The sequence below is a fragment of the Coccinella septempunctata genome, chromosome 5 (genome assembly GCF_907165205.1).
Source record: "Coccinella septempunctata chromosome 5, icCocSept1.1, whole genome shotgun sequence".
Taxonomy (NCBI): Eukaryota; Metazoa; Arthropoda; class Insecta; order Coleoptera; family Coccinellidae; genus Coccinella; species Coccinella septempunctata.
Genome location: NC_058193.1, coordinates 7,427,028 through 7,441,460, shown reverse-complemented (window position 1 = coordinate 7,441,460; position 14,433 = coordinate 7,427,028). Strand labels below are relative to the sequence as shown.

General features: G+C 36.2%; 1 protein-coding gene across 3 annotated transcripts in view; it reads left to right on the top strand.

Annotated features, from left to right (window-relative positions):
- LOC123312772 (inositol hexakisphosphate kinase 2) overlaps window positions 1–14,433 on the top strand; it is a 53,667-nt gene that overhangs the window by 14,961 nt on the left and 24,273 nt on the right. The gene's annotated exons all lie outside the window — the stretch shown is intronic.

The following is a 14,433-nucleotide window of genomic DNA, read 5'->3' as shown; positions in this document are numbered from 1 at the left end:
AGGTAAATTTTTTGAGTTTCTGTCGAAATATCGTTTATAAATTTTTTGTTTTTGGCGTAAATTAGTACTGTGATGTTTGTTATTTATTATTTTAGGTTTAAGATATTCTGAAGTAACAGGCAAAATACTTTTCAAATTTCTGTGCATCAGGATTTGTGCAGGTGAATATAAATTATTGTCAATGGGTGTATTTCTAAGTTCTAACAAAGCTAAATTGAAATCTGTGTTATCATATAGACATTTTTTCAAAATTGATTTAAGAGTCCCTATTGTTCTCTCTATTTGACCATTAGATTGTGGAAAATAAGGACTGCTTGTTGTGTGCTGAAATTCCCATTCCTTGGCAAAAGATCTGAAAGCATTTGATGCGAATTGAGGAGCGTTATCTGAGAAAACTTCATCTGGTATTCCAAATAAAGAAAATATATGTATATAAGTAGTCTATCACACTTTCTGAAGAAGAATTTCTATTCAAACATTTCACGTCCATGAACTTTGAAAAATAGTCAACCAAAGCTATGTAATACCTACCTTCCAATTCAAAAAGATCTATACCGATTTTTTGCCATGCTCTCCCAGGAATTTCATGATTGATTAATGGTTCTTTTTGTGGAGTTTTCGAAAAAACTATGCAGGACTTACATTTTGAAATTAGATTATCAATATCAAGCGACATATTCGGCCAATAAAATAGTGTTCGTGCGCGATATTTAGTTTTTTCTCTACCCAGGTGACTCAAATGTAATTTTGAAAGCATATCTCTCTGTAGACTTTGTGGAATAATTAATCTGTTATTGAAAAACAACAATCCATTCGAGAATGATAAATTATCTCTATTTATAAAGTATGATTTTAAATTATCAGGAATTTTCTTTTTACATGGCCAACCATCCTTCATAAAACCAAGAACCTTCAACAGGTTCAAATCTTTTTTAATTTCAGATTTGATATTTTCTAAATTCGTAGTAGAAATAGGTAGGTTTTTTTCTATAGCTAGAACTTGATATTCTATATTTTCATTCAACAATGTTCCATCTTTATCATAAGAACATTTATTCGAGTCATAGGCGCGAGAAAGAGCATCTGCTAATACCAATTTTGTACCAGGTTTATAAATTAATTTTATGTCATATGGCTGAATGGATATCAACATTCGTTGTAAACGCATGGGACAAGCATTGAGAGGTTTTTTAATTATTGAAATTAAAGGTTTGTGATCTGTTTCGACTGTAACATGTTTTCCATATATATATACGGATGGAAACGTAAACATGAATAAGTTATCGCGTACATTTCTTTTTCAATTTGCGCCCAATTCTTTTGCGTATCTGATAATGATTTGGAAATATAATAAACAGGCAAATTATTCTGTAGTAAAACAGCACCAATAGCATTTTGAGATGCATCCACAGATAACGTAATAGGTAGTTCGTTATTGAAAAATTGTAGTACTGGCTTATTCATTAAAATATTTTTGAGTTTTTCGAAATTTTCCTCCTGCTGATGGCCCCAGTGCCATAAAACATCTTTCTTAAGAAGGATTCGTAAATTTTCGGTTTCAAATGACATTTTTGGTACGAATTTCGAAATATAAGTAACCATACCCAAAAATCTTTCGACATCTTTTTTACATTCTGGTTTTTTGAAATTTTTTATCGCACAAATCTTCTCCTCATCAGGTTCAACGCCGTTTCTTGAAATTATATGACCCATAAATTTTAGTTTATCCACCCCAAACTCACATTTTTCAAAATTCAGCTTCAAATTAATTTCTCGAGCTCTCTCTAATACCATTTTTAATCGCATATCGTGTTTCTCTCGGGTGGATCCCCAAATTAAAAAATCATCAACATATGATAAAACGCCTTCCATATCGTCGAAATTTTGTTTTATGTATTTTTGAAAAACTTCAGACGCAGGCTTAACTCCATAAGGCAAACGCAAAAATCTGTATCTACCAAAGGGTGAATTAAACGTGCATCTGAAGGAACTCTCCTCACTTAATTTAATTTGCCAGAAGGCCTGACTAGCATCAAGTTTTGAGAAAAATTTCGCATGTGACAAAGAAGCAATTATTTCATCCACTGTAGGAAGAGGAAAATTTTCAGAAATTATGGCTTTGTTCAATTGCTGTGGGTCCATGCAAATTCTGAGATCACCATTCGGTTTGTGTACTAAAACTAAACTATTGACCCATTCAGTTGGTTCATTGGCTTTAGCTATAATTTCCTTTTTCTCAAGATCATTTAGCTGGTTCTTTGATTTATTTTGCAACGAAAACGGAACTTTTCTTGGAGGATTTATCACTGGTTGAATGGAATTATTTATTTTAAAAGAATATTCTTGACATTTAAGAGCTCCGACCCCTTGAAATACATCCTTGAATTGACCAATTATTTCCTTTTCATCAAATATTTTTTGTTGGATAGATCAAATAAATTTAAGTAATTTCATTCTCTCGCATTCTTGTTTTCCCAAAATAGCAGGAGAATATTTGTTATTCACAACATGAAATTCAACATATCCATGAAAATCGTTATGATGACATAGTAAGTTGCACTTACCCAAAATATCAATTCTAGTACCAGTATAAGTCGAGATTTTCAAATTACATGGTATTAAATTATTCACATTGATATTCAATACTTTCAAATATCTTGCCGGTATGGCATTAATTTCAGCACCAGTATCAAGTTTGAAGTTGAGCAGAATATTATTTTCGAATTTTAAATTTATGTTCCATTGTGAGTTGGAATTCTCATTCTGCTTACCAATTGAATTTATGAAAAAATCTGAAAAAGAACAAGATTCATCAGAAATTACATCAGTAGAACCTGAATTGTTTAGAGAAATTTCTTTCACTGATCGACAATATTTCGCGAAATGATTCACTTTACCACACTTTGCACAATTCTTTCCATAAGCCGGACACTCGTTTATTGAATGTTTATTACCACAATTTCTGCATGTGAAGACTTTGCTGTAGTTCGAAGATCCTTGATGTCGTCCAGTGTTTGGTTTCGATTTGTTTTTGTGTTTTCGTTCATTGAAGTGGAATTTTTTTTTTTCCTGAAATTTTGGATTATATTTGTTGGACTGTGTGGTATTGTTGTCATTTCGAGATTTGTTCATCTTATGTATCGACGATCCAGCTACTTCATTCGCAAGAGATCTCATTTGTTTTTCCGTTCTTTCTGATATCTTACATAATTCCATTGCTTTTTCAAGAGTTAGATCTTTCGTTTGAAGCAGATTTTGTCTGATTTTCGAATTTTGTATTCCCAAAACCAGTCGGTCTTTGATTAAACTGTCACGAAGGTCACCAAATTCACATGTAGCACTAAGTTGGCGCAATTCCACAATATATGCATCGATGGACTCGTCATCTTGTTGATTCCTCGTGAAGAATATATATCGTTCATATGTGATATTTTTTTGTGGTTTGAAATGTTCATCAAATTTGCGTAGAATCGTTTCATAGTCCATTTTATTTTCATCTTCATCTTCATATGTGAAATTATTATATATTTTTAAAGCTTCATCGCCAATAACGCTCAACAGAATTGACGATTTTGTCTCCGAAGATTTTTTTGTGAGATCTGTGGCCTTCAAATACAGCTCGAATTTTTGTTTAAAGAAGGTCCAATTTTCATTCAGTGAACCATTGAAATTCATTTGTGTTGGCGGCGTGATTCCAGTCGCCATATTGGAGCGTTTTGAATTTATCAACTTCAGCTTGATGTAGTTGTAGTTGTAGAATTTTTCACCTCGAATTTTTGAATATTCAGTGTTATTTCAAATGTGTGAATTTTCTTACGGAATTTGCAGTTTTTAATTTTTACGAATTTTCGACTGACTTTCAATAAACATGCTTATCACTTATGTCCGCAGCGCCATGTGTTGTTATTGATCATCAAGTCTAAACGGAAACTGATTCTTTATTGAAAATCGAGTATTTACAGTACATGAGTAGGGTTAACACATGCGTAATAATGTTATAGATAATACATTATAATCTATATCATGACAGTAATCTTTGTCCTCTCAATCCTGTCCTTCATTCGTGAGAAAAGTCTTGCAATGTTGAACTGGTTTCTCACTCCTCACGCGCATCTTTGTGTCTCTCAACACATTCACCAGTTTTTGTGTTACATTAGGTATCAGTTCATTACGTCTACATTCTAACAAAAATTTTCTACGATTGTACAATGACGCCCTTTCCTTGTCATGTTTTATCCAGTCTTTCTGCAACAATCTTATCTCCATACCTGCGGTTCAAATCCTAAAAATAGCTCCATGAATATTCAATCATATCAAAAATTTCACGTCCTTCGCAATGTATATATAAATAAGGATAATCGAAAGTAGGATAGCCAGTGAAACACAACTTCTCAACTGAGCGACGTTTCGTCCATATATTTAGACTTCTTCACAGCAAGAATACAATGAACCATTACAGAATCTATGAAAAACTCTTAGTGGTGACACACCTTTATTTAATTATTGTAGGCAACGATGTGATACATGAAACATTGAACACACAGTGTATAAATGAAATTATTGTCAAATATTTACAATTAAAATAATAAATTAGAACGGACATCACATTTGAGAAATACAAATGAAAATTAACACAATAATTGGCTTATCAACAGATGTATGATGACATAATAACGATACAGGTTAAATGCGAAACAAGGTGCACATGTTCATGTTATTTTCTCTCTCAGCCGGCCTCTATTCACCTTGTTGAAATTCAAAATATTGGAATAAACAGAACTCAAATTTTGTGTACCAGTTCGGTCATTTACAGTGGAGTTAATATTTATGTAAATCATCTCACTGATGCACCTCTTATAGTAAATGCTTTCGTTGTCCAATATCCTAGCATTTTGAAAATCAAAAGCGCGTAATTCTTCGAAATGATGTCTGCCAAGTGCTGTTTTGTCAACTTTATCATAGTTTTTCGGCTGACAATCAGTCTAATTTTATTCTGGAGGTACTGCTTAGTCTGTCCTATACATAGATTTAGAGACATGGACTGAGCAATGTCAGCATGAAATTGGCTTTTTTATAGAAAAAGAGAAATGATCGTCGGGCATTTACTTGCCTCTTTTTTCTTGACATAGAGGTGAGTGTGGACCAATCAAAATTCTAGAAAAAGACAACTGCATGCCTGATATTCAGTTTCTGTCACTTTTTTTGACCGTATTTCATGCATAGATAGAAAGGGAAGGCACGGTCCATGTCTATATGTCTATGGTCCTATATAACTCCTATCGCAGTATAGGCAAAGTATCTGATAAATCAAATTCGATCTTTGTAATTTAGGGGTTTTATCTTTCAACTTATGGAGTAATGCACTCACTTTTTTGTGTTATAGAATGCTAATTGGGCCGGAATTTTATTTTTCTTGAACATCAAATTAATGATAGTGTAACCAATCCGGCCCTGGCGGCCGGACCTTTCTAGAAAGCGCGGTCAGTACAGTACATATCACAGTGCAAGCGGCGTACGAGTGGAAATAAATAGTAGTGGCATAGTTAGTTTGTTATTAGTGTTAATATAAGTGTAAATAAATAATCTTAATCCGTCGGACGTTTTAATTAAGTGAAGAAAAATTTACATTGGTGTCACGTGTTAGGTTCAATATCATTCGAATTAAATAAATATTCTCAATTATTTGGAGTTCATGCCAAGACTACAGAATCCGATGGAGACTCAATCGGTAATGAACAAATAGAAAAAAATCTAGAAAATTGACGAAAAATTCAGCGAAAAAATGGACCAGATTAGGGAAATCTCTAATGATGTGGTGAGTCAACTTACAGATAAATTGGGTAAGAAACTGAAAACCATAAATGAAAAATTTGATAAAGTAGACGAGAAGTTTGATATAGTGAACGAAAAATTTGGCGAAGTTGATGAAAATTTTGAGAAAGTTTATGATGAAGTTAATGGAAAATTTGAATGAATGACAGGGATAATGGGCAAGTTTCCTATAACTCCAAAATTCAATTTAAGATTATTTAAAGAATCCCTTTAAGTTATCCAGCACAAAAATTTTTTTCTGTAATCTGTGTTGTGTCTATACCTTAGACATTGAGTCTCTATAGGTCCTTTCGTTTGCATAAAAAGTGTAGCACTTTTCTACACTCGATTTTAGTATTCGTTTGCTGATTGAATTTACACCAGTGTAGAGGAGGTGTAGTTTATCTACATCTCCTTTTGACTATGTGTAGATAAACTACACTTCCTCTACACTGGTGTAAATCAAATCGAGTGTAGAAAAGTGCTACACTTTTTACGCAAACGAAAGGACCTTATGTTATGGAGGGTAGAGAGAAAGAGAACGATCGTCGTACTAAAAATTTGTCTCCAAAAACGGGGAACGTAGAGTAGGAGTCGCTGCGATCGCTACGTTCATCGATAAGGGGTGGGGATTTGAGCGTCAATTTGAAATGAACAACCTTCATTTTATTTTTGGTTATGTGTCATCGTAATTTTTCTGATTATTTTTCAAATACGTTTCTTCAAATCTATAATGAATATTAAAGAAGAAATCACTGTGAAAAAAAATTATACCTACATAATATGTTCATCAGTGCTTATTATCTTGTTATTGTGGTATTATGATATATATTTTGTGACTTAACCTATACGCATTGCTGTGTCCTAAAGGATCAATAAATTTATTATGACTTTAGCTTTGCGGCTTTCACACTCCTCTCCAGAGGAAAATTCACTTATCCCAGATATCAAAAGGATTAAGCTCTGTTGGAGCCCTTTCCAGGTTTTCGGGCTCGTGGTGGGGGTCGGGTCCGGGTCGCTTCTCGGCTCCCTGCCGCCGGTTGGATTCCTGCTCCACCCGCACTTCCTGTCGGAGCAGACGGTGTTCCTCTGAATTTCCCATGTACTTGCGTACAGTTCTCGTCGTTGCGAGCAGTATCGCCTTCTGCATGACTCTATAGATATTTTTGTCCAACTGAAGTTTCCTCGAGTTCTCTAGTAGTTTCTTCGGTATCAGGCCTGTAGATGATATGACAATAGGGATGGTCTTGATATCTTTCAGCTTCCACTGTCTCCTGGTTTGTTCTTCGAGATCCCTGTACTTTGAAATTTTTTCAGTGTGCCTATTTAGAAGATTGAGATTATTTGGAATCGCCACATCGATGAATAGTGCTCTGTCCTCATCCTTATTGAGCAATATTAGATCTGGTCTCTTGTGGGTTATTTTCCGGTCTATGAGAACCGTGCGATCCCAGTAGAGCTTGTGATGTTCATTTTCCAATACACTAACCTCGCTTGGGTGAGCACTGGCTGAATATCCAGCGCAGCACCTTCAGCGGTTCGGTTGAATTGGATTCGTTGGTTGCTGTTGTTGCTTTGGAGCTGCAGCTTCTTTTGCAGCAGGAGCCCGCTTCCTCAACATCCTGCCACCGACGTCCCGCATGCTGTCATGTCCAGCGCCGGTTCTAGACATGCCCTGACGATCCCCAGGCAGCGACTTGTTTCCGAGGCTTCTCGTTATCACCATTTCTATGGGTTTGTGCTTCCCTTTCTCGGTTTGGGTGAGGGGTAGAGAAATGGCAGCAGAAAGAGCACCCCCATAAAGAATGTGAAAGAGGGGGAAAAAAAGGAATTGGACTGCGGACAGCAGGCGTGGCTGTCTAGGTCGTTACGATGGCTACCCGGTAGGCCATCTACTAGATAGCTGCCAGGCAGGCCAGACATCCATATTATTATTATTATTGAAAACAGGATATGTTAGTTGGTTTTGTAATCTTCAAAATTATATACATTCGTAGTGAGGAGTGGAGCAGTGGAACATATCAAGACAACAAAAGGTAGCAATCTCAGATTTATCACTTATTAGAGTAGATTCTGCTTCCAATACTCAGCTGAGAACTGTTATAAACCATATTGTAACGTTTTCTTCGCTTGATTAAAACGTCCGACTGATTAAAATTATTAATTTACACTTATATCTCACAAACTAACTAACAAACTATGTCACTACTATTTATTTACACTCGTATTTATTTTCACTAGTTCGTCGCTTGCACTGTGAATTATAACTGTCTTTTCTTCCTGCTCATCCGCTGGGCTTATATAGGCGCCGGAAACATTCCCGTGCCATTCGCCATTGTTCTAGAAGAAAGCGACCGCTCTGGTTCTCGAAAGGTCCGACCGCAGGGCCGGACTGGTTACACTGTCCCCTCCCTAAGCCTGTTCTGTCCCAGAACAGATTTAGTGAATTTCTACGAGGACCGTGGAGGAACCTGTACTCGCCACCGTTACTACAGTAGCCTTTCTGATAGAAGTAGCACTCCACAGTTTTTCTAGGCTCCTTGGTTTACTTCAGGTTAAAATTGCATACTAGGATCCGTATACCAGTCTCCTGCAATACCATCTCCAGCATGCTTCGCACAACCCGCCAATTCAGCTGGTCCAGTCCGCAACCGAGCTTGGAAACAGCTAATTTCCTAACTCCAAAGCGTTGAAGGTCTTCTTTCTAACTATGTAGTGCCGTCCATAGATTATGATAGGTTGGCTTCTGATGGGAATATTGCTTGGTGACTAGGTAATAAATGAACCGACCTTCAGCCTTCAATTCCAAAGCTTTTCCGATTCTTGGCTGCTGTCGCAATAGTTCTTCGTGACGTCCAAATTTATTTCTGAATACTCTTGCTATACCTTTGCTCATACGAAGGTCCTTCGCTACACAATGAGCGAGAGAGTATTCCTCAGAAATTGTAAAGAGGTCTTGATGTACACGGTGGGCAAATTTCGATGTTTTAGCACTACAGTTTTTAAACCAGAGGAGATACACAAAATCTGATACCCCATTCTCGTTCTCTTTTTCTGAGAAACTAACAATTGTAGTAGTCATTTTCGGCCACTTTCTTTTGTTTTCGAGTTATAAGCAAAAATTGGAAAAATGGCGATATTGAAATAAATTTATATCTCCGCTAATACTGATGATAGAGCTCTGAAATTGAAACATTATACAAGCACTTTTTTAAGTAGAATCCAGTGGCGTGCTCGCCTTTTCAGTAGGATTTTTAATTACGAAGCTATTACCCAAAGTTATGTTATTTTAGATGGGAACACTAGTTTTCTGTGCAATTTTTTGAAAGCTTAATTTTTACTGATTTCAAAAATATATAACATCATATGATTTGTATCAATATAAATGATAGAAAATGGTCAAAAACCTTTTTTCTCAATATTTCTATGGTTTCAACTTTTGATGAGCACAGAAACATATAGAATCGTATGATTACCACTGTCTCCTTCTATAAGTCTTAATTATTATGAAAATTCATTAAATATATCTTTATTCAAATTTTGTGAAAATTGGTAAAAAGCATAGAAAGAATGACATTGCCGAAAGGAGACTGCTCTTGTTATAGGAAACTCTATTTTTCTGTGCTCGTCAAAAGTTGAAACCATAGAAATATTGAGAAAATAGGTTTTTTACCATTTTCTATTACATATTTATATTTATACAAACCATATGATGTTATATATTTTTGAAATCAGTAAAAATTAAGCTTTCAAAAAATTGCACAGAAAACTAGTGATCCCATTTAAAAAAACATAACTTTAGGTAATAGCTTCGTAATTTAAAATCCTTCTAAAAAGGCGAGCACGCCACTGGATTCTACATAAAGAAGTGCCTGTATAATGTTTCAATTTCAGAGTTCTATCATCAATATTAGCGGAGATATAAATTTATTTCGATATCACCATTTTTCCAATTTTTGCTTATAACTCGAAAACAAAAGAAAGTGGCCAAAAATCACTACTACTTTTGTAAGTTTCTCAGAAAAAGAGAACGAGAATGGGGTATCAGATTTTGTCTATCTCCTCTGGTTTAAAAGCTGTAGTGCTAAAACAAAATTTGCCCACCCTGTGTGACGCCGAACCGTGCAACGCGTGTCCCACCATAGCAATCCATAAACTTCTGGTAATAGCTGCCACCTCGCATCGGAGCTTCCACAAGACGTACTTCTTCTTCGTCCTGCGCGTACGGAGCTAATCGGTTGAAATGGACGACCTTTGGTTTTCCTCTGGGGCGCTTCCTTATCCGGTAAACTACATCATTTATACTCTTCATTCGTTCACTTGCTTGCTGCATTTGATTGCGCACCTTATCATGAATGTAATCCAGCTTGTTTTTTAATTTACTAACGTAGTCCTCCCCAGCTACTTCTTCTCCAGGCTTACATCCAAACTCTAAGTCGCAAGACAGCCTTATTTCTCGGCCGAACATTATACTGGATGGAGTTTTCTTGGTAGATTCTTGAACCGAAGATCTATATGCCATGGTGAATAGATATTTATATTCATCCCAGTCCCGCTGGTGATCAGAAACTACTTTTGCTGGATGTTTTCCCATTGTCCGATTTATTCGTTCGACCATGCCGTCTGATTGTGGATGCAGAGGTGTAGTCCTTGTTTTGTGAATCCCCAATTTGCTGCATACTTCTTGGAATAACTTCGATTCAAAATTTCGGCCTTGATCACAATGCAGCTCTAGAGGTATTCCAAATCTGCAGAAGAATTCTTTGACCAATTTATCAGCTACCGTACTTGCCTCTTGATTAGGAATACCGTAGGCTTCCACCCATTTCGTGAAATAGTCCATCGCTACCAATCAGTCTTCATTTGCAATTGGCATCCAAGCTGCTTAACTAGATCCAATCCCAGAATAACTTCTTCCGTGATTCCACCAGAACTTCGTGGCTAACTGTTGTGTTTTGAAATGGCTCCTGAGGTTTAAAAACCCGGAAGGACAAGTGGCTAGATGGATTGAGAGGCTGCAAGAGTATGATTTCGACACTGAACACAGAGCGGGGATTAGTCATCGCAACGCAGACGCGTTATCAAGAAGACGTCGTCCCGAGAATTGCAGACATTGTTCGCGCTTGGAAGAAAAGATCGATTTAAGGCGGACCACCGTAATCGAAGACGACTGGCTACCTGAAGAAATTCAAAGAGCACAAAAGGAAGATATCGACTTGAAAGTAATCCTGAGTTGGAAGAAGAGCGGTAGACTTGGGAAGAAGTATCCAGACTGAGTCAGAATATAAAGTCGTATTGGTCACAATGGGAAACGTTGTAGATTGATGGAGGTCTTCTGAAACGTTTTTGGGAAAATGAAGATGGATCTGAGCAGAGGTTTCAGTTGATTTTGCCGAAGAGCCGAGTGACAGACATTCTAACCAGACTACATCATGGAACTTCAGTTGGACATTTCGGGATAACTAAGACGTTGTAAAAAGTCAGGCAGCGATTTTATTGGCTAAATTGTAAGAAGGACGTCAGATCCCCCATGGAACGAGTAGCTATCGACATCGCTGGCCCCTTTCCCGAAACAGACCATGGAAACAAGTACCGTCAAACGGGGTGAAGTGGATCGAAAATCGAGGTTTTTTTTGGCTTAGTACACATGAGGGCGTTAGACGCCGCGTTGAGTGCACCTAAATGTTTTGAAATTTCCTGCAGCTTCTTTAAGCTGGTTATATCATTTTCCTTTTCCCTGCTCTTCTTTTCTTCGAAACATGTTCAGGAACATCCTCTGCTATCCTCTTTTCTCCACCACCACTTATCGATAATAGTATAAGTGGAGGTGGAGATACCGAAACCTGCTCCTTCTCTCCTTCATTATCTGGAACTTCTGATGAACCTCACAAGTTTCTTTCTTCTGGAATCTACAAAGAATAATGTTCAATTGTTCAATATTTTGTATCAATCACTAACAGGTAATACAATGATTTTGAATAATTTTTTTACATACAATTCCAATTTCCTCCTGCGTTACGCCTGTAATTGACGTTTCCCCAATAATTGCTAGCAGTCTCAACTCATTTCCATTGGGACTGCTTGAAGGACTTCCTCCATCTGTTTTTCCCATCTCTTCTTTGATGGTGGCTGCTTTGCCCTTAACTTTGGACCTCCAGTCCGAAACAGCCTAAAGTCAAGATGGAATATTAATAAATAATTAACAAAATCAACATCAATGGAAAATTGATTTTATGTTTATTATTTGATGAAGAATATGAAAATTATTATTTCAGTTAAAATAATAAAAATTTGGTATGATTATACTTTTTTTACATACCTTTTGTCATTTTTCTACGGGTTTGTTCTGATACCCCATGCGATTTAGAATATTTGAAACTTCTTTCCATTTCTCTTCATACTTCTTTCTGCCGTTCAAGCAGTTAAATTGTTTAGTAAGAATTTCTGGATGGACTTGCGCGAAGTCCAAAAATGTTGACCACTGCAACGGATTCGTTTTCGGCCTTCTCTCTGAATCCATTCTGGAATTTCAAAGAAAAAATACTAATTAATAAATAATTATACCATAAAAGCGCTTATAAATGAATAAATAATTATCTTTATTCCCTATCATCTTCACAAAACTAATCTATGAAAATGAAAAGAATAGTGTCAAAAAAAAACAAAAAAGAATTGTTTCTCCTAAAGATTAGGAATATATATACTTCTTCATACCAACCTTCTATTCCTGAATACTACTGTGAAGAATCTTGATGCTTTTATTTGTCTGCTCTTCTAAACACTCTGAGAACTAAAATTAATTGGGCAACACCTTCAAGCTTGAAACTTTCTTTTCGTTCTTTTTCCTACTTCTTATTTTGAAAATAATTAAGGTAAGAAGTTGAGATTATTCAAATGTAGATATTCAAAAATCTGACATTTCACGTTGACCTTATTCAACCAATTGGAGTCGTCGTCTCAATTTTACCCGACTTAGCATAATTTTTCGGAAATACAAGGTGGGGGTAATGGGGGGTGAATTCGTGCCAGACAAAATCAGGTGATATATAGTTCTTGAAGAGCATAGTAAATAGAATATATTTATTGAAAAAAATTCAAATATCTCAATTTTACCCGATTCATCACAATTTGGTCCGAAACAGAGGAGGGGTGTGATGGGGGGTGAATTCGTGCCCGACAAAATCATGAGGTATATAGGTCTTGAAGAGCATCTCCAAGAGAATATATCCACTGAAAAAAAGTTCAACTATCTCAATTTTACCCGAGTCATCATAACTTGGTCCGAAAGAGAGGAGGGGTGTGATAGGGGTGAATTCGTGCCCGACAAAATCAGGGGGTATATAGGTCTTGAAGAGCATCTCCAAGAGAATATATCCACTGAGAAAAAAATTCAAATATCTCAATTTTACCCGATTCATCATAACTTGGTCCGAAACAGAGGAGGGGTGTGATAGGGGGTGAATTCGTGCCCGACAAAATCAGGGGGTATAAAGGTATCGAAGAGCATCTCCAAGAGAATATATCCACTGAATATATAATATACAAAAAATCAAATATCTCAATTTTACCCGACTTAGCATAATTTTTCGGAAACACAAGTTTTGGGGGTAGTGGGGGGTGAATTCATGCCCGACAAAATCAGGTGGTATATAGTTCTTGAAGAGCTAGTAAATAGAATATATTTACAGAAAAAAAATCAAAATATCTCAATTTTACCCGACTTAGCATAATTTTTCGGAAACACACAAATTGGGGGTAGTGGGGGTTGAATTCGTGCCCGACAAAATCAGGTACTATATGATTCTCGAAGAGCACAAGTGGGAGAATATATTCACTGAAAAAAAATAGAAATATTCCAATTTAACTCGAAACTAGAAAATTTCCATTTTATTGACCCACTAACTCGTTATTCATTCCTAGAAATAGTTGAGAATGGTTGTAGATACTTAGTACACTCACCCTTTTCCGAGAACGTCATTAAATTTTATTTTCATTTCCACTTTTCAATGTCAATCCCGTACCAGTCTTGATTACGAATCAAGATACACCTCGAGCGGGCCGAACGCTTCTCCGAGGCGCCGAGGCAAACGCATGGCAGGAACTCGTGGCTGCTTTCACACTGGTTAGCATTTAAAAGTTCCCTAAATGTTGCTGAAAACGAATTTGTAGCTAAGATTACTTAAATAGGCTTAGGTATTCCTTAAAATTTAGGGATCGTTGGTGAAAACGGGCATAATTGAAATATCAGAATGCGCGTTTTTAGACGATGTTGTCCTAATCACTGGAAATGAGAAAGTTCTACAGAGAAATATGAAGATCTGGAACGAGGTGATATAAAAGTTTGAAATGAAGAGTTATAAAGAGAAAACAAAAGTTTTCGTGTGTGATACATAAGAAAAAATCGAATTAGAAACAGATAGAGTAAAGATGGAACGAATTAAGTCATTGGAATACCTAGGAGTAGAGTTGGAAACGAACGAAAGACAAGATTTAGTACTCAACAGCCGATTAGAAAAAAACTTAAAACAGTACCATGCCATGAACATGCCTTTGCAAAGGCATCATAAACAAGAGGGAAATATCTCAAAATAATAAGATGAAGATATATAAAGCAATTATATT